The sequence below is a fragment of the Suricata suricatta genome, chromosome 10, assembly GCF_006229205.1.
Source record: "Suricata suricatta isolate VVHF042 chromosome 10, meerkat_22Aug2017_6uvM2_HiC, whole genome shotgun sequence".
NCBI lineage: Eukaryota > Metazoa > Chordata > Mammalia > Carnivora > Herpestidae > Suricata > Suricata suricatta.
This window is the reverse complement of record NC_043709.1, coordinates 18,849,310-18,875,650: the sequence shown is the minus strand read 5'-3', so window position 1 is coordinate 18,875,650 and position 26,341 is coordinate 18,849,310. Positions and strand designations below refer to the sequence as shown.

Sequence of the window (26,341 nt, the reverse complement as noted above, 5' to 3'; positions counted from 1 at the left end):
GGGGGGGGGGGGGGGGGGGGGGGGGGGGAGGTGCGGTGACTTCCAAAATCACTGCCTAGAAAATGCTGAACGAGGTACCAACCATCTGCTTTGCAATTTGAGCCAGGGTGCCTGGTAAGATGCCTGTAAGCCTGCAGTTAGTCCCTCAGCAAGGCTCTGTGCCCCAGTGTCCCCACAGCCAGCTCTGCCTCTGAACTCTTCAGGCACATGAGTTGACAGAGTGTCTTTTTAACTTACATAAACTTGATAAGGATTTCTGATGCATATCCTTTAAGGGCCCTGACTGATCCAATTACCCGAGAGTTCTCCTAATGTGCAAACACAGTAACTACTGTTATCTGGCCTTACCACACCGGGTGGAAAGATAATTTCTAGGTAAGTGGGGATTCAGCTGCTCCCATTCACAGCCCTTACTTTCGGAACCATTTGTTATTTTAAAATTTTTGAATCAGTAATAGAATTCAGTATAGGATTCAAAAATCAAAACAAAAAAAAAGGTATTCTCTGAGAAGCCTTGTACTCTTTCTTTATCCACAACTCACACCTCTCTTTTAGCAGATAGCCACTTTTTATGAAAATAGAAGCAGAAACACTTTTTAAAATGTTTCCCTTTTAACTTCTGCCCAAAATGCAGCATAGTGTAGTGACAGCTTTGAGCCTTCCTTTTTTGACAAAGCAACAGGTCTTAGAAATGCTTCATTATCGATACAGAGAGCTTCCTTATTTTTTTGGTTGGTTCTGTTTACACTCGCATTGTATTCCATTGTGTGGCTGTGCCATCATTTATTTAACAAGTCCCCTGTTTGATGAGTAATCGTGTGATTCCCAAACTTCTGCATGACCTTGTACATATATCATTTCAAATATGTATGAGGAAATCTGTGGGAGAAATTCCCATAAAGGGGAATGCTGGGACAAACGGGAACTGCATCTGGAATTTGGCAAATACAATTACTTGATCATTTTTTGGTTGGTTGGAAAACCTTTCCAACTATTTCACCCTTTCTTCTAAATTGGGGATGCTGATTATAAGTTCACCTTTGCAGGGTTGAGCCATTCATTCGTCGATAGGCACAGATGTGGATTCTGGGGTAGATGGTGTGGGACAGAGGCAGGCTGACCGTGTCACTGTCCTTCTACAAACACTCTCCCTTTTTGTCCCCCCTTTTGATTTAGGCTCCTAAGGCAGGAGGGTGAGGCTGTTTGCTCCCTTTCCGTGGACAGCAGGACTCTCTTCTCTCTCTTCCCCCATGGCTCCTACTCTCCTTTTGATGGTCAAAAGTGTCTCCATACTGCTTAGGTTTTTCATGTGATCTTGCACTTTTGTCATTGCCTCTTCTAATCTTGTGTCTTTTCTACCCACTTTCTCTTCCTGGCGACGACTTCACTTACACTTTCTTCTGAGGACATTTTGCTTTTATAGACCTCAGTCATCAATCACAATATCCCTTTTCCCCTTTCTGGCAAACTGACCCATGACAGAACACCAGGGAGAATTCAGAGCTCCTTTGGCCCTCCCCGGCCCCTTGGCTTGGTGGTCATTGTGAAATGACCCAGTGGGTGGGGGATACAGCAATGCAGGAGCCACAAAGAGAGAGAGGAAGCTCCAGCATTGAGAAACTTAAAAAAATCTTTAGAAATAATAGGTTTTAATTTTGCCTAAATATACCTTTTATGCTGTTAAAAAGTTTTTTTCTTAATGTGTATTTATTTCTGAGAGAAAGAGAGAGAGATTGAGAGAGAATGAGCAGGGGAGGGGCAGAGAGAGAGGGAAACACAGAATCCGATGCGGGGCTCGAACTCATGCCCAAGTCAGAGGCCTAACCTACTGAGTTACCCAGGTGCCACTATGCTATTTTTAAATGTTTATTTTGAGAGAGAGACAGAGAGAGAGCATGTGAGTGGAGAAGTAGCAGAGAGAGACAGAGAGAGACAGAGAGAGACCAAGCAGCCTCTGTGCTGTCATGAACCCAACATGGAGCTGGACCGTATGAACCATGAGATCATGTTCTGAGCTGAAACCAAGAGTCGGATGCTTAACCAACTGAGCCACCCAGGCAACCCCCTTTTATCCCATTTTAAAGATTTATAAGCTTTACCTTTTAAAGCGGGTTAGGTTTTCAGCAAAATCGAGTGGAAAGTACAGAGCTCCCCCCAACCACATGCACAGCCTCCCTGACCACATCAGACCTCCAGCACTCCGTAGAGTTCTGAGTCTCTAACAGCAGCCGGAAACCATGAAAATCTCAGGACTTGCGGTCCTGGGTTCCAGGTCTCTTGCCCATCAGACTGGTATTGGCACCAGTGATAAGAATGCCTGGAAGGCAGATTTCACCTTTTCGAGTAATCCTTTTGCCCAGGGTCAGCCCAGAGGACCAAGTTCCAGGTGCCACCCAAGACATCTGATTTAAGGCAAAGAGTGATGTATTTAGAGCTGGCCAGCAATTTGACAGCTGCTGACATAACCTTTAACACGTGCAGTAAAATGAATCCTGAGCTTAGTTCAGTCTGTCATTTCCTCTTAATACTTGAAAAGCCCAGTTTTGTTTGAAAGTTCCCTCAAAAGGCTCTAGCGGGTGAATTTACTCTTCCGCTTGACCGCACTTGGAACCCTTAAGTAAGAGCCATCTTGAAATTGAAACTGGGAAAATCCCAGATTTCTCTGGCCAAGACAAGAAGCAAAGGTATGTTCTGAGGTTTATTAAATAATTACCTAGTTGTTGACATGTTGGGGAGAGGAGAGAAAGTCGAAGTGTTGGCAAGTGTGTATAGAGGTTAGTAAGGATCTTGGGTCATGTGGCCCATAAATGAGATAGAACATTTTTGTGTTCAGAGAAAGTGTTCTTCTGACTCAGTTAGTTAAGTCTTAGTGTAGTACACCATTATTTTGACTGTCTAAATGACCATGGTCAAATATGATATGGGGCGTCCTGAAGATCCATTGGCTGTTGGGAGCAGACACAGCGATGGCTTGAAGGGAAGCAAATGGAGAGGAACAAAACCCAGAATTAATTGGCCATTTTGACTCCCCCTCTGCTGTTGGTCTGAGTGGCACGTCAGGGCAGGTTTCCTAATAAATTGCTCTGAGACTTACTCAGTTCAGAGCTTCAGGAAGGAATGTTGTTCTCAATTTGGTGATCTCTTTGATCGGTATTCCCAAAACATCAATAATTTGTGTGTGTCCTTTCAGTGACTTGCTGTATGACTTAAGTATTTTTATTTTAAGAAGAAACTTCTCTAGCTGCTTCTCCTTCTGACTGCCTAGCTTAGTAAATGCTGTTAACATCCCCTCGGTCACTCAGGGCAGAAACTTGAGAGCCATATCCCAGACTGCTCACTCTGTTCCCCACCCCACCTCATGTTCTAATAACTTAATCTCCTATGTGCAGGGTGAACAGATAGTTCAGGCAAACCAGGGTATTTTGGGGAGTGAAAGGGCCATTATTGGTAATTGTACCTGGAATAAACTGGATCTGTCTAAAGCAAATGAGAATGCCCGGTCAACCCATCTCTATGGTCTTGAATCTTCTTTCTCCTCTCTATTTCCACCATCGCTACCTTAGTGCAAGCCTTCATAATCATTTGCTTGGACCACTGCAGTAGCTCACTATTATTTCCTTGATTTCAGTCTGGGTCCTTTGTAACACATTGCACATACACATATGATATATCTAACCCTCTTAAAATCGTTCCGTGGCTCCCTATAAGTTCCTTAGGATGGCTTGTGAGGCTCTTTACAGATTTGGTTCCTTTTTATTTTTCCAGCCTGTGAACTCATTTACTGATTTATTTGTCAGCATTTATTGAGAGTTACTCTGGGTTGGCACAATGCTAGGCTCTGGAATATAACAATAAACAAGATGGGTTTCTGTCCTCAAGATATTTACAGTAGAATGGAGAAACAGCCAAGGGAATACTAGTGCAAAAGTACGTACTGTGGAGAAGCATTGTATTACACTCTTTGATCTCGTTACTCTAAGTGTTGTTCGGGGACCAGCAGCATGAACATCACCTGGAAGCCTGATAGAAATGCAGTCCCGTTAAGTCCACATCTGCATTTTACTTACTTATTATTTATTTACCCTTTTTATTTTTTTAATTTACATCCAAGTCAGTTAGCATATAGTGCAACAGTGATTTCAGGAGTAGATTCCTTAATGTCCCTTACCTATTTAGCCCATCCCCCCTCCCACAACCCCTCCAGTAACTCTCTGTGGTTCTCCATATTTAAGAGTCTCACGTTTTGTCCCCCTCCCTGTTTTTATATTATTTTGCTTCCCTTCCCTTATATTCATCTGTTTTGTATTTTAAAGTCCACGTATGAGTGAAGTCGTATAGTCCAAATCTGAATTTTAACAAAATGCCAACATTACTGGAGTGCACACCAGTTTGCAAGGCCTGTTCTGTGTGACCAGTTGAGGCACCTGGTTCAGATCCCCAGGGACAATCATTCCTGGAGGGAGACCCGGAGGAGGAGTCAGTTTGCTAAATGGAGGCAAGGTGAGAAAAAAACATCAGAGTGGAGGGATTCGCCTGTGCTGTGGCACAGAGAGGAAGAGAGTATATGCTGTTTGGTGGGAATCACAAATTTTTCCGTGTTTTGGGAACACAGGTTGCAGATGGGAGCGTTAGCTAACTCAGAGATACCCTTAGTCAAGGGAAAAAAGTGATCAATTTCAGCACCTCCATTTCTTCTTTGAGCCTATCTGGAAACAGTGATTTAGAAGAAATACTTTGATTCAGAGAGACAGCAGGTTAGAGGTTACCAGGGCCTGGAAGGAGAGGAGAATGGGGAGTTACTGTTTAACGGGTAGGAAGTTTCTGTTTGAAATGATGAAAAAGTCCTGGAAATGGATAGTGGTGATAATTGCATAACATTGTGAATATACTTAATGCCACTGAATTGTACACTTACAGATGGTGGAAGTGGTGATTTTTTTTTTCCTTCCAAGTTTTTATTTAAATTCAAGTTAGTTACCATACAGTGTAGTATTGGCTTCAGGAGTAGAATTTAATGACTCATCACCTGCATATCATACCCAGAGCTCATCCCAACAAATGCCCTCCTTAGTACCCATCACCCATCTCGCCCATCCCCCCCCCCACCTCCATCCATCAACCCTGTGTGTTCTCCATAGATTTTCTCTTATTTATTTAAGTGAAAAAGCAGTGATTTTTTTGTGTTATGTATGTTTTACCACAATTTTAAAAAAGAATGAGTACTTTGGAGTCAAAGAAGGTTTAACTTTCAAGGTCCAGCTTTGCCAGATCCTTGCTGTGATGCCTCAGGCAAGTCACGTAACTTCTTGGAAACTCTACATGTTCATCTATAAAATGGGACTAATGACAGTACCTGCCTCGTAGACTTGTCACAAGGAGTCATTGGTGCAATGCCTACAAAGCACAGGGAGCTTGTTGGATTATCTTTGGGCCCATCCTTGGCACAATGCCTGGAGTGTCCAAAGCTCTGCAGTGCAGCTAGAATTATTCCTTCCTCTTCCCCTTTGACTGAAACAGTGGTATTCAACTCTGGATGCATGTTAGAATCACCTGGAAGGAATCTAGGTGATTCCAGTGTGCAGCCAAGACTGAGAAACTCTGCAATAGAAGTGGGTCACAGACATGAGTGTGCATCAGGATCACCTGGAGGTTTTGTAAAGCCAACTCCCGGGCCCCAACTCCAGAGTTTCAAGGTTAGTAGACAGAGACCAGCCTTTCACTTTATTCCATCATCTGTCTAGTGGCTCTTTCCTTTTGTTGGCAGAGACTGTATCATTCCACTCACTATCTGACCTCTTTCAGGTCCATTACTCTACTCAAGCTTTTCTTGAAAACATTTGCCAATAAGCTTTTTCATGCCAGTGGTCTCAATATTCCCCAACCTGGTGTGTCCTGGCTTTGGACACAATTCACCATGTCTCAAAACTCTCCTCCTTTGAACTCAAAGTCATATTCTTTGTGTTTCTTCTTCCTTCTCCCTCCCCAGCTTGGAAGCAGGGATTCCCTTGTGACACTCCCATGACCATATTCTTGGGTCCTTATACTTATCTCTTGAAAAAAACAGTCTTGGAAATAAGACAGACATGGGTACATACCATATACTGGGGCAACTCACTCAAACTCTGAGCCTTATTTTCCTTTCCAGTGAGTCATGGGTATGATAATAGTACCTGTATAATAACACATCCCTGACATAAAACACCCAACTATTAGTTACTACAGTATGTCACCTAGGGCGCCTGAGTGGCTCAGTCAGTTAAGTTGATTTCAGCTCAAGTCGTGATCTCGCAATTTGTGAGTTTGAACCCTGCTTCAGGCTCTGTGCTGACAGTGCGGAGTCTGCTTGGGATTCTTTCACTCTCTCTCTCTCTCTGCCCCTACCCTCCTCAAAAATGAATAAGCTTTAAGAACATAGCAAAATCTTGACTTGAAGATAACTTCAAGAGTGGTGGGACTACCCTGGAAGGATACTGAGGACAGAGTATGGCCTTACAAAACCAGGATTTACCAAGGGGCAAGAGGTGGTCCTAACCACAGACATCTGGGGGGGGGCTGGGAAGCCAGGGAGGTGACAGGTGGGATTTGACAAAAGGAATGACCAAGAGATTCCCTGTGACAACATTAAAATGTGAGCCTATGGGCTGGTCTATGCACAGGAACGGTGTTGTTAATGGTGCTAGCAAGGGCTATGGAACGGTCCCAGAGGAAACCCACAAGGGAATTTCAACCCCATCACTGTGGAATTCAGTCCCTTTGGCAAGAAACAAGATGATAAAGAACCTGTTACGATTTGCACCATTTATTATGGTTGTGTGCAAAACATGACCACGGGGTGTTACACAGAGCTCTTGTTACAAGATGAGGTCTCTGAGTGTTGTTTCCCGTCGATGATGTTATTCAGCAGGATGGCTCACATGTTGAAATGTGAAACTCTTTGGGTGAAAAATCCCTCTGCAGGCTGAACCAGATGTTGCTTGTGTAGCTCCTCAAGCACACAAAGATGAGTTAATCTTTGAATTATTCTGAACTTGCATCAAACTCCAAGGCTTTGATCCAATGAGCCATGGCAATAAAAAACAAGGCTATCAGAAGAGCTGTGGGTGGTAGTCATGTCTCTGAGAAAGGAACAGGACCACTGGCTGACGGCCGCATTCCAGAAGGCCTCCAGACGCAGAGAGCCAGGAACAGAGGGCCTCACTAGTGTGATGTGAAAATCCTGCATTTGAAACACATGTAGTCATAAACAACAGCCTCCTCACCCTCTAAAGACCCCGCAGAGGGATCACCCTCTCCAAGATACTTCCTCTGATTGTTCCAGGCTCACTAGCCCTACTTACCTTCTTTCACCCTCATCCCCCATAATGCATAGCTTGACACTTGATTTTTCTCCAAATACACAGTTTTCTCTCCCCAGCTATATGGTGAGTTCCTAAACAAGTATATTTTATGGGGTTTTTTGTATCTCTGAATGCCTAGCCCTCTTAAGAGATATCGTGGTCATCTTTTCATCCCCAAATCTTAGCATAGTTCCTGGCATGTAGCAGGCACTCAGTAAGCGAGTAAATAGGTACTTATTACATGAATGGAATTGATAGCTAAGTTGAGTTGGCAATCAAAGGAAAATGTATAACAAGCATTTCTTGTTTTGTTTGCCTAGCATCTCACCCCACCCTCTTTCTTCCTCTCCATTATCTCCATCTTTGTGGTTCTCACAGGATCTGCCATGTCGTTTCATGACCCCCTGGAGTTTACCTGACTCCAAATGCTTCAATGACTTCTTCCCTGGGATTTTTCAACTTGGAACCAGAAAGAACGTTAAGATAGTTTTTTTTTTTTTTCTTTTCCTGGTGACCAAAGCTATTAAATGTACTGTTATGTGAGGAAGCTATTTGCCCCCATGTTTTTCACCACATGAAGAAAGCAGATCACTAGCTTGAATGAAGAATGAAACTAATGAAGACAGTGAATGGAGGGACAGAGACAAGAAGAATAAAAAAGAAACCTGATGGTTTTGAGTTCCTGGCTTCAGTTGTTCCTATGCCTCAGGCACATTCCTGTCTCTGACTTTCACAGACATCACATTATCCCTTATAATAACCCCCTATTTTGTTTAAATGAGTTTGAATTAGGTCTTTCTGTCACTTGTAACCACATAAATCCTAATACAGAAGTCCCTGCTTGGCGGTAGACCCTCCATAAAAAGGAATGGATGAATACAACCTAATTAGGCCAAATTATGAAGTTTTACAAGCAGGAATTTTTCAAAACTTCCCATCCTTACTTGTGGCTTTAATAAATATCTCTTTGAGAGGCGCCTGTGTGGCTCAGTCAGTTAAACCTCTGACTTCGGCTCAGGTCAGATCTCACGTTCATGGGTTCAAGCCCTGCGTCAGGCTCTGTGCTGACAGCTAGCTCAGAGCCTGGAGCCTGCTTCCGGTTCTGTGTCTCCTTCTCTCTCTGCCCCTCCCCCTCTCATGCTCTGTCTCTCCCTGTATCAAAAATAAAATAAAACATTTAAAAAATAATAATAATAAATAAATAAATATCTCTTTGATACCTCTCTCTCCACCAACTACCCCCAGAGGTAGCTCAGCTCTGAACATAGAGGAGGCACACGATAGGCATGGCAGCTACAGTTTCTGGTAAGTTGATTCTTCCTTTTTCATTTTCAATGACAGTTTATGAGTCCATTTGTTGAGATCAAGATGTCTGGGGCTGTAGTGCCATCTGTGCATGATGGAAGACATTTGTAACAACTTTCTAAAGTGTACATAGAGTGATGGGTTTTGAACAGCAGCCATGAACTGAACACAAAAGGATGGCCTTCATGAGCAAAGGGAAAGAGTCTTTGAATGGCTCCATGGGAGACAGGATGGTACTAGGAACTTACTGGTGTCCACATTTTCTGGACTTCAAATTTAGGCACATGGCCTAGTGCATGTGAAGGAAATTTATGGGAACAACGGGACAGCTTATTTGATGTTGGGTCACCAGCTCAGGAGCTCTGGTTACCATATTTGTAGAGCTAATCTTTAGCATCAAATCTTTCTCTAGACAGGCTGGTCTACTTACTGCCACCCAAATGGCTATGTGGGTTTTATCCTTAACACATTTTCTCAGAAAACTCCTGGGGCCAGATACCTCTTCCTGCATATCAAACCCATCTCCCAAGTGCTTCTATCCTATCTCCTCCGGAAATGACTGTTCTATCTAATCTGCAGTATGTGACATTTTATTCATCCTAAGAATGGCATGTACCATATAACCTCCTATCCACATCCCCCTCCCCATGAAAAACATCACTAATTGATATTGGTGTTCCTTCCCTATAAGGCTGGTGGGAACATCAGAATTCTTCTCAACATACAACTTGAAGTACAGGCTCAGTGTGGTTGGTAAGCAGCATGAAACCTAGTTGCTGTGTCTGATTCATTTCCTTATATTGTTATTTGAAGTCTTTGGATGTGCCTTTGTGAATTTATACTTTAGTTAGTAAATATAGTGCAACATTGGTTTCAGAAGTAGAATTCAGTGATTCGTCATTTCTATACAACACCCAGTGCTCATCACAAGTGCCTCTTAACACCCATCACCCATCTAGCCCAGCTCCCACCCACCTCCCTCCATCAACCTTCAGTTTGTCTCTATTGCTAAAGTCTCTTGTGGTTTGTTTCCCTTTCTTCTCTCCCGTGCCCGCCATATGTTCATCTGTTTTAGATGTGCTTATTTTCTTTCTTCCTCCAACATAGCAGCAAAGATTTATTGGATGCTTATATGTGCTGGCACTGTGCTAATTTACATATATTTTCTAATTCAATCCTCAAAACAATACTGCGAAGGTATTGGTAGATAATACCCTCAATCCAATGAAAGTATCTACATTTTATAGATGGGGAGTCTAAGTGTTATATTTATTTATTAAATACATTTATTTATTTTATTATTATTTTATTTTTTTAATTTACATACAAATTAGTTAGCATACGTTAAATTGTATGTTTACAGTGTACATGATTATTTGATACACAGACACATATATATCATGAAATATGTACTGCCTTCAAACTAACTGCAATATCTTCTCCTTTCATGGTTACCATTTCGTTGTTGTTGTTGTTGTTGTGATGGGAGAACCTGAAATCTACTCTCTTAGTAAGTTTCTCATACTCGTTACAGTCTTCTTAAATATAATATAAACAGTCCCTAGGCTGTACATTAGCTCTCTACACTTATCCATCCTCCAGAACTGAAAATCTGTACCATTTTACCAACACCTTATTTCCTCCACCTTCTGTCTCTAGCCGTGTACCATCAGTGAGGAGCTTGACACAGGACTCGAGCTCACCAACTGTGAGATCATGACCTGAGCCAAAGTCAGACGCTCGATGGACTGAGCCACCCAGGTGCCCATATGGCAGGTTCTTAGTCCATTCATCTGTTGGTGCACACTTAGGTTGTTTGCATATCTTGAGTCTTAAAGATAATCAGTAACTTGTCCAAATACACACAGCCAGCATATGGCAGAATCAGAACTTGACCTTCAAACACTTGTTCTTAACCAGTGTGGTATTATGTTGCCCTTCTTTATATCGTCCAACTAGGGCAGAGCTGTGTGCATAATAAATATTGGTTGAATATAGGGGCACCTGGGTGGCTCAGTCAGTTAAGCATCTGACTCTTGGTGTTGGCTCAGGTCATGATCTCATGCGTGGTTCATGAGATTGAGCCCCGAGTTGGGCTCTGTGTTGACATCACGAAGCCTGCTTGGGATTCTCTCTTCATCTCTCTCTTTTCCTCCCCTGCTTGCTCTTTCTCTCTCTCTTTCTCAAAATAAATAAACATTTTAAAAAATGAAAATAAAATAATATTTGTTGAATATATGGTTTTTATAAAACAATAAAATTTTTTACAAGAGACAGAAGTTGAACTGAAAATACCAGAAACAAATTCTCTAGAGAGAGTGGGAGCATACTTGAAAGGACCCTATTTCACTTTCCCAGTATCCTTAGCTAAAGGTGGCGCCCTTCCCCACTCCACAAATACCCATGCATTATGAGGACAGAAATGCTGAAGATCAACTCTAAGGACAGGGGTGCCCTGGGGAAGAAGCTGCTTGCTCTAGGAGCTCTAGAGCTAGGCTCTGCTAACGCCCCAGGCGGCTCCTTGGCGCCCAATTTCCAGATTTGTAGAAGGAATCATTTTGACTCGATTAGCACTACCTAAGTGTGTTTTCTGGAACATCGGCCTTATAAGAAATTCGAATAAAAAGGTAGTTGTCTTGTCAAGTGCTAATGCGAAATTGCATTTCCCTGTGGGAGATACACAGTCCATATTAAAGGGTCTGAGTAGTCCTGCAGGAAAGAACCTGCTTATTTAATGTTTACTTAATGTCTATTTAACTCCGCATTTCCTAGTCCCCTTTGGTTTCATATAATAACTGCTAGTACATCTCAGACATAATACACCTAGGTTAAAAAAAAAAAAAGCTAAATAATTTTTAAAACTCCTTTGTAACATTTTGTTAGTTTCTAAAATAACAATATAACTTGACTATAAACTATCCTCACTGAATTAAAGGTGGAATCACACAGTTTCAAGTTTTGGGGATTTGTCAGAAAAGTTGAAAGGGTGTTTGGATGACCTCTCCAGGTCTGGCAGTTCGTGCCGCTCTGGGTGTTTCTGAAGTGGACAGTAGGGGGCGCCAGTGCACTACAGAAAAGGCCACCCCTCCACAAACCCCAGAAAAGGGGCCAACTGAAGTAGCAACCAGCCCAGTTCCTTTTTCAGCTGAATGGAAAGCTACTGAGAGCCAACCTCCTCTCCCTTTTGGGTCTCTCTCTTTTAGAGGAGGTATTGGGATCGAAATAGGATAGATAACATTGTATGTGTGCCCTTTACCTTTAGAGATAGAAGTCATATGAGGCCACTCTTTTTAACTGCTTGTCATTGATTGTGTTCATTTGGGGGCAGCTACACCTGACAGTGGAAGCTATAATTGGACTAAACATAGAGTTTCTGAGTTGAAAAAGGAATTCTTCATCAACTCATTCATCTCAAAGTTAAAAAAAATGTACAGGTGAAGAAAAGAAAAAAACTTTGTTCAGATGTAAGTTCTTATTTAATTTATATTTTTCTCTCTAAACTTTGGGTGTGAGGCTTATGCAGTTAAAACTTTTTAATGACGTGGCTGGCTGTAAGAGGCTTGGGGAGAAATGAAGATACGGAGCTTTTCCCCACTTATCACTGTCATTTTCCCGTGAAGTGGAAGAAGTCAGGCAAGCCTTCCCAACCTGGGCACAAGAGACTGGGGTGATCTGTTCTCAGATGATCATTTTTCCTACACCCTCCCTCATTGTTAACTCCCCGCTTCCCACCCCCCATGCTGCCTCTACAGGAAGCCCACCTCTTAGGAAAGAAATGTTACATAGACTTAAAAAATGTTTTCATCAAGAGAAAAGTATAAACACAATCCAGGGAGGATAGCCTACAGAAAGGAACAGAGCACAGAAAAATTACTCCTCACTGATAGAAATTCTCTGCCTTCTGGCTTCAAACTTTGAGCTTGGAAAGTCTTCAGCATCCCCCGAAACCCGTCCCTTCACGATGTACACCAGGGGCCCTGAGGCCCCAGGCCATGCAGGGAGGTGAACTGCTGGCCGATGCCTGCTGTCCCCAGGGCCTCTTGCTGGACCCCAGTCCCAACCCTTTAGGAGATTAGAGGCGCTCGTCTCTGCGGGCAGCAAAGTGCACCAAGCAACGGCCACAGGCCACAGAGTGTATATGCTGCGTGGAGTGTCTTGTTTGTGACAGTACCTTCTTGTCCAATGAGAACAGGGGGAAAAATGGCAGGTGAGAAGGGGCTGCCGAGCCAGCAGGCAAAGCTTTGTCTGTTTGATTTCTGATCTATCTCTACAACTTACCTCTCTCAGAAAGTAGTGCTGGGAAGAGCTCAGAAGCTCAGTAAGCGGTTGAAACTCTTTGGAAAATTCCGAGTGCCTTAGAATTCCAGGAAGTACTGAATCATAAAGTCACAAAAGAGGAAAAGATTCACAAAAAAAGGATGAAATGAATATGTATTGAATGCCTCCCATATTATTGGGCATATTTTTTCAACCTCATCGTCAGTAGCCATCCTGTGATCCTCCCTATACAGGGAGGAAAGAGGACCCCAGTGGTGGAGGAGGTGGACCCCAGATCACTGGTTTTATAAGCTAGGATTTGAACTGAGGTCTGGTTTTACTGCTCAGAACCATTACTCCTTTACTTTCTGTGCTCATCTCCTGCTTTCTACTAGGCTGATGCTCAGTCCATATCCTCTCTGTGTGAAAGATTTTTTTCCTACACTTTTTTTCAAGTCTGCATAGATAACAGTATTCTACAACCACATTTGTGTCTGCCTTTCACAATCATTAGCCTGAACAAGTTCTTCCTAGCACCTAACTTACACCACCCCCCCCAAAAGCAGTGAAAGCTACCAGCCCTGCCTTCAGGGAACATGGAGGATGGCTACAGCATTCCAGTTAGCGACTGCCCAGTCCTGCTTCCAAATCGCTTCTGTTAAAAGAAACTGTAATTCAAAACACATGGGCTGTCATGAAGCCTCACCCTACCCCAGAGGCTTGACTCCTCTTTGGTCCCTCTTATTTTTTTATTTAAAAATTTTTTTCTTATTTATTTTTTGAAAGAAAGAGAGCAGGGGAGGGGCAGAGAGAGAGGAAGAGAGAATCCTGAGCAGGCTCCACACTGCCAGTGTAGAGCACGACGTGGGGCTTGTATCCATGAACTGTGAGATCATGACGAGCAGAAGTCAAGAGTCAGATGCTTGACCAACTGAGCCACCCAGACGCTTCTCTTTGGTCCCTCTTACAGTGAGCCTGAAACATCACTCAGAATCAGGCCCCAGTATCCAGATTGCAACAAGGTGGATCAAGGTTTTCCCTCTTCTCCCGTTGCAGAGCTGAACCTTGGCCGGATCTCTTTTTTTCAAAGTATATTCTAGGGCGAACATTTTTTGTGATCACATACAAGGGCCTACTTGCATCTGAGCTGTCAGGGACTAGAAAGCAAAGTTTCTTAGGGAATTTGGGTACTTTCTTTATTCTTTACAAAAAGAAAAATCTAGCCTGGGAATCCTTTTACAAAAAGTATGTGTTTAGGGCATGATAGGAATGCGTGGCAGTACCACAACTTGCACTTAAGGTTTGTGGGAAAGAAGGGAATTCGTAGGTAAAATACCTGGGTGTGGATCCTATCACAGCCCCTTAGTAGCTATGTGATCTTTGCATCTCAGTAAACCTCTCCAAACTTCCACTTTATTCTCTGTGGAATGCAAGTAATAGTACAGAACTCATAGGGATGTTGGGAAGATTCCTGTAAAGTGCTTTATAACAACTTACTAAAGATCTTATTAGCACTGTTGCCATTGCTGCAGCACTAAAATAAAAAAAAACCTACCTCTGGTTCAAGGGAAGAATAACTTTCAGTCTTGCTACTTTGGGGCACACCTTTATTCTAGATGTGTACTACGGCTCCAGGCTTCACAGATTCCACACCTCATGTTTATTAGCTCATTCACACCTAGAAGGTAGATGCTATCTTTAGCACCCTCATTTTACAGCTGGGGCAAGGAAGTAAAGCAAATTACCTATGGCTATGAGCTAATAAATGACAGAACCTAGGCAATCTAATTCCAGAATCCAGTTCCTAAGCACTTTGTCATTTAGGACTCATTCACTTACTACTCATAAGAGTAGTAAAAACGCCAAATAACAGTGGCTCAATATAGAAGTTTATTTCTCTCTTATGTAAAAGTCCAGAGGTAGATAGTTCAAGGCCAGATTAGCGTCTTGGCTCCTCACAGTGCTCAGGGCTCAGGCCCCTTCTCTATTCTAGTACTCCCGATGTCTGGGAATAATGTCTTGTTCCTAACATCCAAAATAGATGCTAGAGTTTCAACCATTATATATACATTCCCCGCATCAGAATGGAGGATGGGATCAGATAGAAAAGGGATAAAACATATGGCAGTTATTTATTGCAGACTGGTCCTAGTTGCAGCCATGTGACATTTCTGCTTGCTTCCCATTGATCATAGTAGCAAAGGGAGCTGGCCAGTCATTATTCTGTATGGCTTTGTGGCCAGTTGAAAACTGCTGAAGGGGGAGAGGTAGTCAGAGGTTAGGTGGCTGTGTGGAGGAGGGGGAGGGGATAAAGCTGGAAAGGTGACAGGGACTGGGTGATGAGGATTTACCACTCTAATCTCTGTGTTATTCTCCAGTTTGAGCAGGTGACAAGGGAAGGCAGAGCTGTGCCCTGAAAACCACCAGTTGTGGCCACTGAATGGCCCTCTGAAGCCTTGTAGTAGGCACTCCTAGAATACAATGCAAGTGTCCGCCTTGGTGGTGGACCTGAGGCTGCTTTCAGTCTGAGACCCATTCGCTCATTAGGTTAAAATGGGGGTGGGTGGCTTTTGATTCATTTCTCCAGTGAGTCCAGAGAGAGGAGGTGGGGTAAGAGGACACTGGGACAGAACACAGGCTGAGTAGCCCTTGGCTGGCTTCTCTAAAACCTCCAGAGAGAGCCTGGATACCACACACTGGAAAGTAACTTCATGGTTTCCAAAGTCCTTTCCCATATGTTATTTCTCTTGGAATGCACAGTGAGACTGTGGTAGGGGTTGCTTTGCTCCCTATTTTGCCAGTGAGGAAAAGGAAGTCAGAATCCCCCTGCGATATTCAGCAGGATGAAGTCTCAGAGTCTGTCTTTTCACAAGAGTGCCAGGTAATCCTTTGAAAAATAACTTTGAGAAACACGACACTCAGGGTGCTGAGTGATATGAAAGGGGCACATCTAGGGTGGCAGATGAACCAGGAAACTTCTAACCCCATGATGACGTTGAGTTGTGTCTTTCATCATCACTGCTGTATCTCTCCCAGCACATTGCAGGTACTCGGTAAATACTTGATGACAGAGGGGACGAAGCCAAGTTCAGGGGTCCAGGCTTCTCGGATCTCACTTCCTTTAGTGCCATGGAATAATCCTAGAATTAGCTCACATTTTTTATGCTTAGTGCTGACAAGGTAGGAGACAAATGCTATTAAAATGTCCATTTTAGAGATAGAAATTGAAGTTGAATGACTTGCCCAAGGTTACATAGAACCAAGATTCAAACCCAGGCTCTCAAATATCATGCTCTCTTGTTTCTCTAATAGAGACTACTCCATGTCAGTAGACCTACCATAGCTCACATCATTCCCCATGAAACAGAAAAAGTCTGTTTCGTAGATATTTAATATCACAGTTAACCTAATACACAGATGTGCGTCCTGTCATTTGACACCAGTGTTACAGAAGAGTTCCACTCTGCCTCATAGACTGTTTGCTAATATTGAAGTGCCAAACTACACTGGCGGAGAGGAACGTATATTGACCTTGAATGTTTACTTTGCTTGTGAGCACACATCTGTTTTTGTTAACGGGGATGAGGGCAATCAGAGCAAACTCTTAGAAGCAGACATTCTTGACATGAAATTCACTTCCAGTCTGTGAAGTTTTATCATCCCTCAGGCTCAAGAGCAGGTTGTCAGTTCAGACAGTGGTCTGTTGAAACTAGAAGCTTCTGGACTCTTCAGTTCTTTCAAAAAAGGCATTGTTTCTTCAGAGCCTTTAGGTGAAGTTGAATCATAAGGAGACGTCAGATTTTGTGGTGGAGCAACTACATCCAAAAAAACCCCTCCAAACTCCAGGTGGACTTAGAGGAGTAAAAAAGCTTGGGGGGTCGGGGGAGTGGCATCGAACATCTCTTCTGTTTTCCAGCAACAAATTCTAAGTACAAAAGCTGACGCCTTTCCCCATGCACCTTCACAGAGGCCCGCTCCTTATCCTCTGTCCACTTTCTTACCCACTGCCCCAGCTCTAGCTGTGGGGTGAGGGGAGGTTGACCACATTGGGAACGGTTTCCATTTCCTTCCTCTGCTGACATTCTTTTATAGAAGACACAACACACAGATTGCAAAGCAAATGTTGTCTCATAACATGTTTGGCATCGGCCGCCTTTGTGTGCTTTCTTGCAAGTGCTTCGTTTGTCTTAGATGAAGGCAATGTCCTTGGCCCCACTGACGACCATAGCATGGGAGCACATAGCCCAGTGGGTGCTCAGTTAGTGGATTTCATGAAGATTTGCTTTGTGACTCGGCTGCCTTACCTTAAAAGGAGTTTTAGACAGGACTACATGCTCCTTGGATGCAAGTGACTATGACTGGGTTTGGGGATCACCCGACCAACCCAAGGAATAACATTCGTCAATTCATCTACTGATGGATGCTATCTCCCATGACATCTGGTGGAAATGAAGCTTTTTCAAAGAAAAGGGTATGAGAAAGTAGTGGGCATAGGAGGTGTGGATACAGAGGGCCTTGACAGTAAATCTATCCAGGAAGTTCATAGTCTGTTTGTATTGCTTTCTAACTCACTAAAAATGTGATTTTTTTCTTGACTACAGAAAAAATGTGATGACTTATGGTTCATTACTTCTGTATGTAATTTCTTAGACTTTTGACATTTATATTATGCTTTATCAGTTGCATTGTTCATCTTCTGAGATATCTGCTCATTCCATTGTGAAGAGCTTTATGTAATAAGTACATGTAGCCTCGTGTCATCCTGGATACCTCCTTTCCCGTCCTACCCTCCACGTGCCACACATAAGCTTTCTCACATTAGAACTCTGCCAAATAAAAAGAACTGGAGATCTGCATCTTGCTTTCCTGTGGTGCGAACAGAATGTGTCACTGGGCAAGCAACAGGTGGTTAAAGATCTGAGCAGCAGGGGACTTGCACCCACTCTAATGCCTCTGAGGTAGATGGACCTGAACAATGTATGTCTACGTGTACAAATTGGACACTACCTTCAAGGCTGTGGGAACCCAGATGGCCTCACCATTTCATAACGTTTCCCCTGCACCTAGCTTGGAGGCACGTGAGGCACCACAGAGCCTCACCACCTTTATGACGCCCATTCAGGGCTTGAAGTTCCCTACCATCTACGCAAAGAAGAAACTGGGGGCAGTAGCTGGTATTGGGCTTCCTCTCATTTGTCCGGTGTGGCATTGAAGTTGGATTTAATTTAATATAGAAAAATAAAGATATCGTATCAGCTACATTCTGAGTGTTGTGTAAGAATTATTGTACATATTGCACATATTGTTAGTATATGTAACACAAAGTGAACCTCCATTTGCAAAGAAACTTAAATGAGATTTTTCTCCCATTAAATTAGCAAAGATGCTTTTATTTATTTATTTTTCAAAGTATTTGCTTATTTTGAGAGAGAGAGAGAGAGAGAGAGAGAGAGAGAGAGAGAACAGAGGAAGCAGAGAGAGGGAAAGAAAAAATCCCAAGCAGGCTCTGCCGTCATCCACATAGAGCCTGATGCAGGACTTGATCTCATGAAATGTGAGATCATGACCTGAGCCAAAATCAAGAGTTAGATGCTTAGCCAACTAAACCAACCAGACAGCTCACAAAGATGCTTTTAAAAGTTCACACTTGAGGTACCTGGGTGGCTCAGTCAGTTAAGCCTCCGACTTCAGTTCAGGTATGATCTCACGTTCATGATTTCATTTGGATTCTGTGTCTCCTGTCTCTCTGCTCCCCCATGTTCTGTGTCTCTCTGTCTCAAAAATAAATAAAACATTAAAAAAAAAGAAAAAAAAAGAAAAGTTCACACTTAGATGCTAAATGAGGGTGAAGAGAAATGGGCGGTATGCTTATGTACTTTCATTGGATTTATAAATTAGTATAAGCCTTTTAGCTCATAATTTGGTCTTTATTAAGAGGCTTAAATTTTTTTCTTTTATAGTTTATTGTCAAGTTGGTTTCCATATAACACCCAGTGCTCATCCCAACAAGTGCTCTCCTCCCCCACTCCCCCATCCTCATCAGGTCTCAGTTTGTTCTCAGTATTCAAGAGTCTCTCATGGTTTGCCTGCCTCCCTCTCCCCAACTATTTCCCCCCTCCCCCTCCCCCATGATCCTCTGTTAAGTCTCTCTTGTTATACTTATGTGTGCAAACATATGGTATCTGTCTTTCTCTGCCTGCCTTATTTCACTTAGCATGACACCCTCGAGTTTCATCCACATTGCCACAAATGGCCAGATTTCATTCTTTCTCATTGCCATGTAGTACTCCATTGTATAGATAAACCCCATCTTTTTTTTTTTTAATGTTTTTTATTTATTTATTTTTTTGAGACAGAGAGAGACAGTGTGAGCAGGGGAGGGTCAGAGAGAGAGAGAGGGAAATGCAGAATTTGAAGCAGGTTCCAGGCTTTGAGCTGTCAGCACATAGCCCAATGTAGGGCTCGAACCCACCAACCGTGAGATCATGACCTGAGCCGAAGCCAGATGCTCAACCGACTGAGCCACCCAGGTGTCCCAAACCACATCTTCTTGATCCATTCATCAGTTGATGGACATTTAGGCTCTTTCCATGATTGGCTATTGTTGACAGTGCTGCTGTGAACATTGGGATGCATGTGCCTCTATGCATCAGCACTTCTGTATCCCTTGGGTAGATTCCCAGCAGTGCTACTGCTGGGTCATAAGGGAGTTCTATCGATAGTTTTTTGAGGAACCTCCACACTGTTTTCCAGAGCAGCTGCACCAGTTTACATTCCCACCAACAGTGTGGGAGGGTGCCCGTCTCTCGACATCCTCACCAGCATCTATAGTCTCCTGATTTGCTCATTTTAAGAGGCTTAGATTTTGACAGCAGTTCTTCCACCAGTCTATCATAATGAAATAATCAGAAACTTGGATAAACTTTGTACATAAAGATGTTCATGGTAGTTTTATTTATGGTTATCATAAATGTGATATGATACGTTAGGTAACAATGTGACACTAGTGATAAGAAAATGGTTAAATAAATGACAGCACATCTGTAAGATTTCATATTGAGGTAGTCATTAAGATTAAAAAAACATCATGGCTCCTTCCCTGGTGAAACTAGATATAGATGTGTATAAGTCAGTTCTTGTTGTATAACATATCATCTCAAAATTTAGTAGCTTAAGATGTTCTCACAATCTGTGAATGGGCTGGATGGTTTCTCTGGTCTGGGCTGGTTGGAGTTGAGAATGGCCTCACTGACATATGTAGGGCTGCTAAAGCAGCTGGCCTCTCTCTCTCCACGTGACCTATCATCCTCTAGATCAGTCTTGGATTGTTCTAAAAGCATTAAGAGAAGCACCTAGGTGGCTCCGTTGGTTAAGTGTCCCAACTCTTTATCTCGGCTCAGGTCATGATCTCATGGTTTGTGAGATTGAGTCATAAGATTGAGTTTGTTCTGCACTGACAGCACAGATCCTGCTTGGGATTCTCTCCTTCCCTCTCTCTCTGCCCCTCTCTCACTCTTTCTCTTTCAAAATAAACTACCAAAAAAAAAAAAAGGCATTAAGAGAGATCAAGCCTCAATTCACAAGCAGAGTTTAAGCCTCTCCTTCGATTTGCTACTATCCCGGTAGCCGAAGTAAGTCACATGGGCAAGCCAAGTCGAGGGATAGAGGGATAGACTCAACCTCCTGATTGGAAGATCTGCAAAATACTGGGTCCATTTAAAAAATATGTCATGCCACATGACTTGGACTTGATTTGGCTAGTAAAATATGAAAACTTTGGGATCGGAAGCTATAAGAGCCAATGCATGTTTTCCTATATTCTCCTTTCCTTCTTACATAATAGCCGGATACATGTGAGATGGTAGTGATCTATTTGCTTGGTTCCAGAATGATCAAGATAAGCAGAATTTTCATTCAAATTGCACTGGACATATAGCTTGACTAAGAAATAATCTTTTGTGGTTTGAAGCTATGCAACAAAATTGACTTTTTTTGTTATTGTTACAAAACCTATTCTAGCCAAACTAATCCAACAGTTGTACAGGAATTAAAGTGATATTTTAAAAGAGTGATTTTTGGGCCACCTGGGTGACTCAGTTATTATGCATCCAACTTTGCCTCAGGTCTTGCTCACAGTTTGTGAGTTCAAGCCCCTCCCCTGCTCTCTCTCTCTCTCTCTCTCAAAAATAAACATTAAGAAAAAAATTTTAATTAAAAAATAAAAGAATGAGTTTTCATGTGGGAAAAGGTTCATTATATAATTCTGTATCAACCAGCAGCCTATAAAGCAGGTTTATATTTGTATATGTTCTATAGTCCTAAATTTGTGGAAAAAAAATAATAGACACACTGCCCAGAAGGAAATACATCACAGTGTTAACAGTGAGATCATAGGTAATTTTTCTTTTCTTCTTTCCTGTATTTTCCAATTTATTTGTAATCAGTGTATATTATCATGATAGATAAAATTATTTTTTTCAATCACTGGTCACCCTTCCCTGTCCATTGTCAAGTGATTTACTGTGCCTAGGTAAATTTAGGTCCCTACCTCATTGGATTTGGATTCGGTCATGTGATGTGTTTTAGCCAATGAAGTGTGAGTAAACTTGGCATTCACCATGTTGGAGCAGAAGGTTTAAGACTCATCTTGAGGTTTGGCCAGTGATCTTGCTCTTTCCCAGGTATGTCCCATCTAGGGATTGCTCTTTCAGCCCGGGACCCGAAGTGAGAAGAGAGTGGAGCCTAGGGTGTGAGGTAATACAAATCTGTATTATGGATCTCTGCTCCTGGTTTTTGGCAAAGAGCACCTAAAATCTTATAATTCCTAAGTGAGCACCAGCAGCATGTTTTGTTCTAGTATTTGGTCTTTGACCCCCATTCCTGACACTGAGGTGCTAAATCCCTTGGAATTTCCTGGGTGGTAGCAGTGTCTTTGTTCTGTGAGGTGACTCTTGATGGGGGGCAGTCACTAGAAAGAACAAGCCATGATTAGAAGGTTGGAAGAGGGGAGAAGAGCTAGAAATGGAATTAATGACTGCTCATGCCCAGATGATGAGGCCTCCATAAAAATCTCAAAAGTATGGGGGTGCAGAGAGCTTCTGGATCAGTGCACACTTGGAGGTACGGGGAGTGGCATGCTCCGAGAGAGCCTGGAGCCTCTGTGCTCCTCCCCATACCCTTATCCATTCATCTGTATCCTTTATCATATCCTTTCATAATAAACTGGTCAACAGGAAGGACACTGTTTTCCTGGGTTCTGTGAGTCACTCTAGCAAAGTAATCAATGCTGAGCAGAGGTGGTGGGAACCTCTGACCTATAGCTGATTGGTTGGGAGCACAGGTGAGAACCTGGACTGGCATTGGCATCTGCGGTGGTGGCAGTGGAGGTAGCCTTGTGGGGATCGAGCCCTTAACCTGTGGGATCTGATGCTGTCTCCAGGATAGTGTCAGAATTGAGTTGAATTGTAGGACAGCCAGATGATGCCACAGAATTGCTTGGTGCAGGAAGACCGCCCCCATCTGGTAGCAGAAGTGAGTGTGGTCGTGATGATAAAGGGAGACACACATCAGGAAGGGTAAGTTCTCCTCACTCGCACAGCCTGGTGAACATCTTACTCACTCTCAACCTCCAGACAGCATGAAGAAGAAATAAACCATTGTCATTGTTAGTTGCTGAGATTTTGAGGATTTTTTTTAACACAGAAAGCCCAGGAAAATTCCTTCTTTTACTTAAAAAAAAAAAAACACAAGTAAAAATATGGCCATCATTTCCTCATAAGTCACCAAACCCCAAGTCCTACCTGTGCACCATAGTGCTTTCTTCTTTGTCCCACACCCCTCTCTCTTTGGCCTCCCCTTTCAGTTACAAGGGAGAATACTACACACATGTTGTCCTGCAACAAACCAGGTCACAGATCAAGCCTGCCCCAGTCCTCTTTTAAGGCACATTCCCATTTGCTGGGCATGCCCCAGGATTGCCACGTTTTTGGATCCAAGGACAAGTGAGAAAGTAGCTCATCTTTTCTTCAGTAAGAGAATATTTGAGCTCTGGCAGACAGCACGGCATAATTTAGAAGTCACCAACCCGCACAGGATTTTTGTCATTCCATATTAAAATAGGACTGTTTCATCCAAACCCTGACTGGGGGTATTCATAAACCGCATGTGGAGGGGCTGATCACACACAATATGCTCATTTCTGCAAAGAAAAAGGGCTTTCTTATTTTTCCATAAAACTACCTAATCTTCAGTATGAGCCCCGTCCTGCTGAGTAATAAGGAAACTTAGATTTCAGTATCTCAGTATCTGTTCCATGTCTTCCCCTCCAGAATGCTTGGAAGGACACAGCTTTGCTTATTGTGGGCTGTGGAGGTGAGCAGGTGGGAATCAGAGCCCTGCTACTCCTTGCATCTTCGCTGTCTGTGAAGGAATTCTTTCCTGGTGTACCTGGCTATGCCCCACTCCGCCGGTACCTTCTGGGGACATCTGGGGCTAGAATGCTTTGGGACTGCTGTTTCTTACCTCAGTCAGGGCCTGGAGTCCCGGTTAACTTGTCTCATTTCAGCTTTCTGAGGTGGTCTAATTTTTTGAAGTATAGACGGGATTCCCATTTGATTCCCCGCTCGGGAGCTCTGCCCTGCAGGCCCCACTGAGTTTGCCAGCAGCACCATCCACGGCCTTCCGTGGCCTTCACTGGGGCCCCCCAGGACTTCTGGGTAATCTGCCTGCCAGATGGGAGCTGAGGCTGCCTCGCCTCCTGCGGTAGCCCAGGCTGGTAGCGGGGGGCGCTCTTTCTTTCCAATTTCTGCCCTTGTGCGGAGGAGGAAAGATTAGGAGCTGGACTTCCGGCCCTTGGCCCTGGGTGAAGGTGATGAAGGAAGTGGGCCACGGCCCCAAGCCTGGAACTGAGGACTCTGGGCGCTCCTAAACCGGAACAAGAGTCTCTCCTGCCCCTCTGACAGCCATGCCTGGGCCGTGTTTGGGAGCATGTTTCCCATCTGTTTTTCATTTCCCCAGCAGAGAATGTGGGAGGCCAGGATCGCACGGCATTCCCTTCTCATTCCCCAGATGCCTCTGAACTCTCTTCCTTGAATTTTTTGTTCCAGTCCATGCTGAATTACTTGAATGGCTCCCAGCACACACCAGGCTATTTTATACTTCTGAGCCTATGTCTGTGCTGTTTTCTTTGCCCAGATTGCCCTCCAACACTCATGTCTTCTTGAAAAACTTCTACTTGTCCCCCAGGACACTGCCCAGGCTTCTTCCTCCGACATGCTCACTTCCCTCTCTGCAGTAAGTACCGCGAACTTCACTAAGGACACATTTCGTGTCTGTCCTCATCATCCGAGCCTGAGGCCTGAGGCTCAGGGATCCTGGCCGGGACATCCTTGTTGTCCTCATGGCCGGCACAGGAAACATGTTCAACAAATGTTGGTTTAAAAAATCAACTCTTGGTAAATCTTGCTGAAGGGTGCAAAGTATATCTCTCTGTATTTCTTACATCTGCGTATGAATCTACAATGACCTCAAGGTAAAAAGATTCAGTTAGAAAACCCAGGAAATCCCTAAAGCTCCCTGGTTACCCGCCGGGAGAGGGCCAGAGTGCAAAAGTCCAAGATCGTTATGAAGTTGTCATTTCCAAATGGGGGATGGATAGTTCGAGCCTTAGTCGTCAGGTGCCCGGGACCCCACTTGCCCTCAGGACAATCCAGCCCTGAACGGCTTGGAGGGAAGGTGAGACGCCTATCAGCACATACAAATTAGACCAGCCTTAAAAAGGAGCTCTTTCAGGCAGAGGAATTGGGAAAAATCGACTTTTGGCTTCCTTCTTTCAGGTCCTTACACCCACACAAACAGGCTAAGAGAGGTGTACAAACCCGAGTTCGGTACACCCTCCCCGCTCCAGCCCTGCACGCGTGTGTGAGGCCTGACCTGAGCACAGCAGCCCCCGCCTGAGCAGTATTGCCCTCAGTCTGCCCTCTTACTGCAAAGGGCCAGCGGCTGTGTCTCCGTGCGCTTGCACCGTCAGCTCCGCTGAAACCTCACTGTGGGTATAAATATCTTGTTGGTAATATAGACACTAGTGCTGTTAACTTTTTTAAATGAATCAGTGTGAGTAAAAAGTGGGTGGTTTATTCTCCACAAAAATTAGTACGTTATTTCCCCGTTAGTGAATATCTCACACTGGGTTTGCTCCTAGCGCAAGTTCTTATAAGATACAGTCAGTCATCTGTGGGGGCTTCTTTTTTCCATGAGGAGTGAAAGTGAGGGTCTAGGAGCCAGTGTGGACCCCCTTTGTGAGTGGCTCTGCAGGACTTTGCTAATCTAGGCAGAAGTATCCATTTTATAACCTGCAGATTATAATCTGCTGCCTAGAGTTGGGATGTTGTGACAGCTTGTCAAAGTCCCTTCTTTCCTCAAGTGTCTAGAAGGATATTGCATCCATTATTTTAAAAAAATGTTTAATGTTCATTTATTTTTGAGAGAGAGACAGAGCATGAACAAGGAAGGGGCAAAGAGAGAGGGAGACACAGAATCTGAAGCAGGCTCCAGGCTCTGAGCTCTCCACACACAGCCCAATGCGGGGCTTGAATTCACAAACCCTGAGATCACAGCCTGAGCCGAAGTTGGACACGTAACCAAATGAGCCACCCAGGATCCCCAGGCACCCCATGGTATTGCGTCTATTATTGGGTTCTTTTCCACGAGACTGTGAACTACGTGTGCAGAGGGACCTTGAGTTCTTCACACCTGCACGCTAGCTAATTTCCTGGGGTCAGATGCTGTCATGCCAAGGCGGCAGAGATACACACGCCTTACTAGTGATGTGCAGGTGCAAGCAGAGCATGGTTCACTGGGGAAGCTTCCACATTAGAGGCCGCAGAACCCTGGGCTGCCATCATCCTACAGAGATGTGTGCTTGGCTGACCAGAGCTGAATGCCCCCTGGGAAATGGCTCCAGGGAAAGGACCCTGCCTTGCACTGCTCTATGCATTTCTAGAAAAAGGATGGCAGAGAACATATGGTATATGTTTAAATTTTTTTTTCAACGTTTATTTATTTTTGAGAAACAGAAACAAAGCGTGAGCAGGGGAGGGACAAAGAGAGAGGAAACACAGAATCTGTAGCAGGCTCCAGGCTCTGAGCTGTCAGCACAGAGCCTGACATAGGGCTCAAACCCACAAACCATGAGATCATGACCTGAGCCGAAGTCGATGCTTAACTGACTAAGCCACCCAGGCACCCTCACATGGTGCATGTTTGAAGACAGCACCCCGAGAGATTGGCTTCTGGCATCAGTCTGTTCTTCCCTCAAGCTAACACATACCTGCTAAACCAGCCTTTTGCTAAACTACCAAGATGATGGTTGGGATTTGTCTCTCCTCTGGCACCACATTGGTAAGTTGGCATACAGTAAGTGTTGGATTAATAGGACTGTTATT

The 26,341-nt window shown here is 43.7% G+C and overlaps 1 long non-coding RNA gene across 1 annotated transcript; it reads right to left on the bottom strand.

Annotated features, from left to right (window-relative positions):
* Positions 1–6,783: 6,783 nt before the first annotated feature.
* On the bottom strand, positions 6,784–14,610 carry LOC115304223. The gene is made up of 3 exons (XR_003914346.1): positions 14,455–14,610; positions 12,921–13,015; positions 6,784–7,216 (listed from the first exon to the last, which is right to left on the bottom strand). It is a non-coding gene; the product is annotated as an uncharacterized LOC115304223 (long non-coding RNA).
* Positions 14,611–26,341: the final 11,731 nt, after the last annotated feature.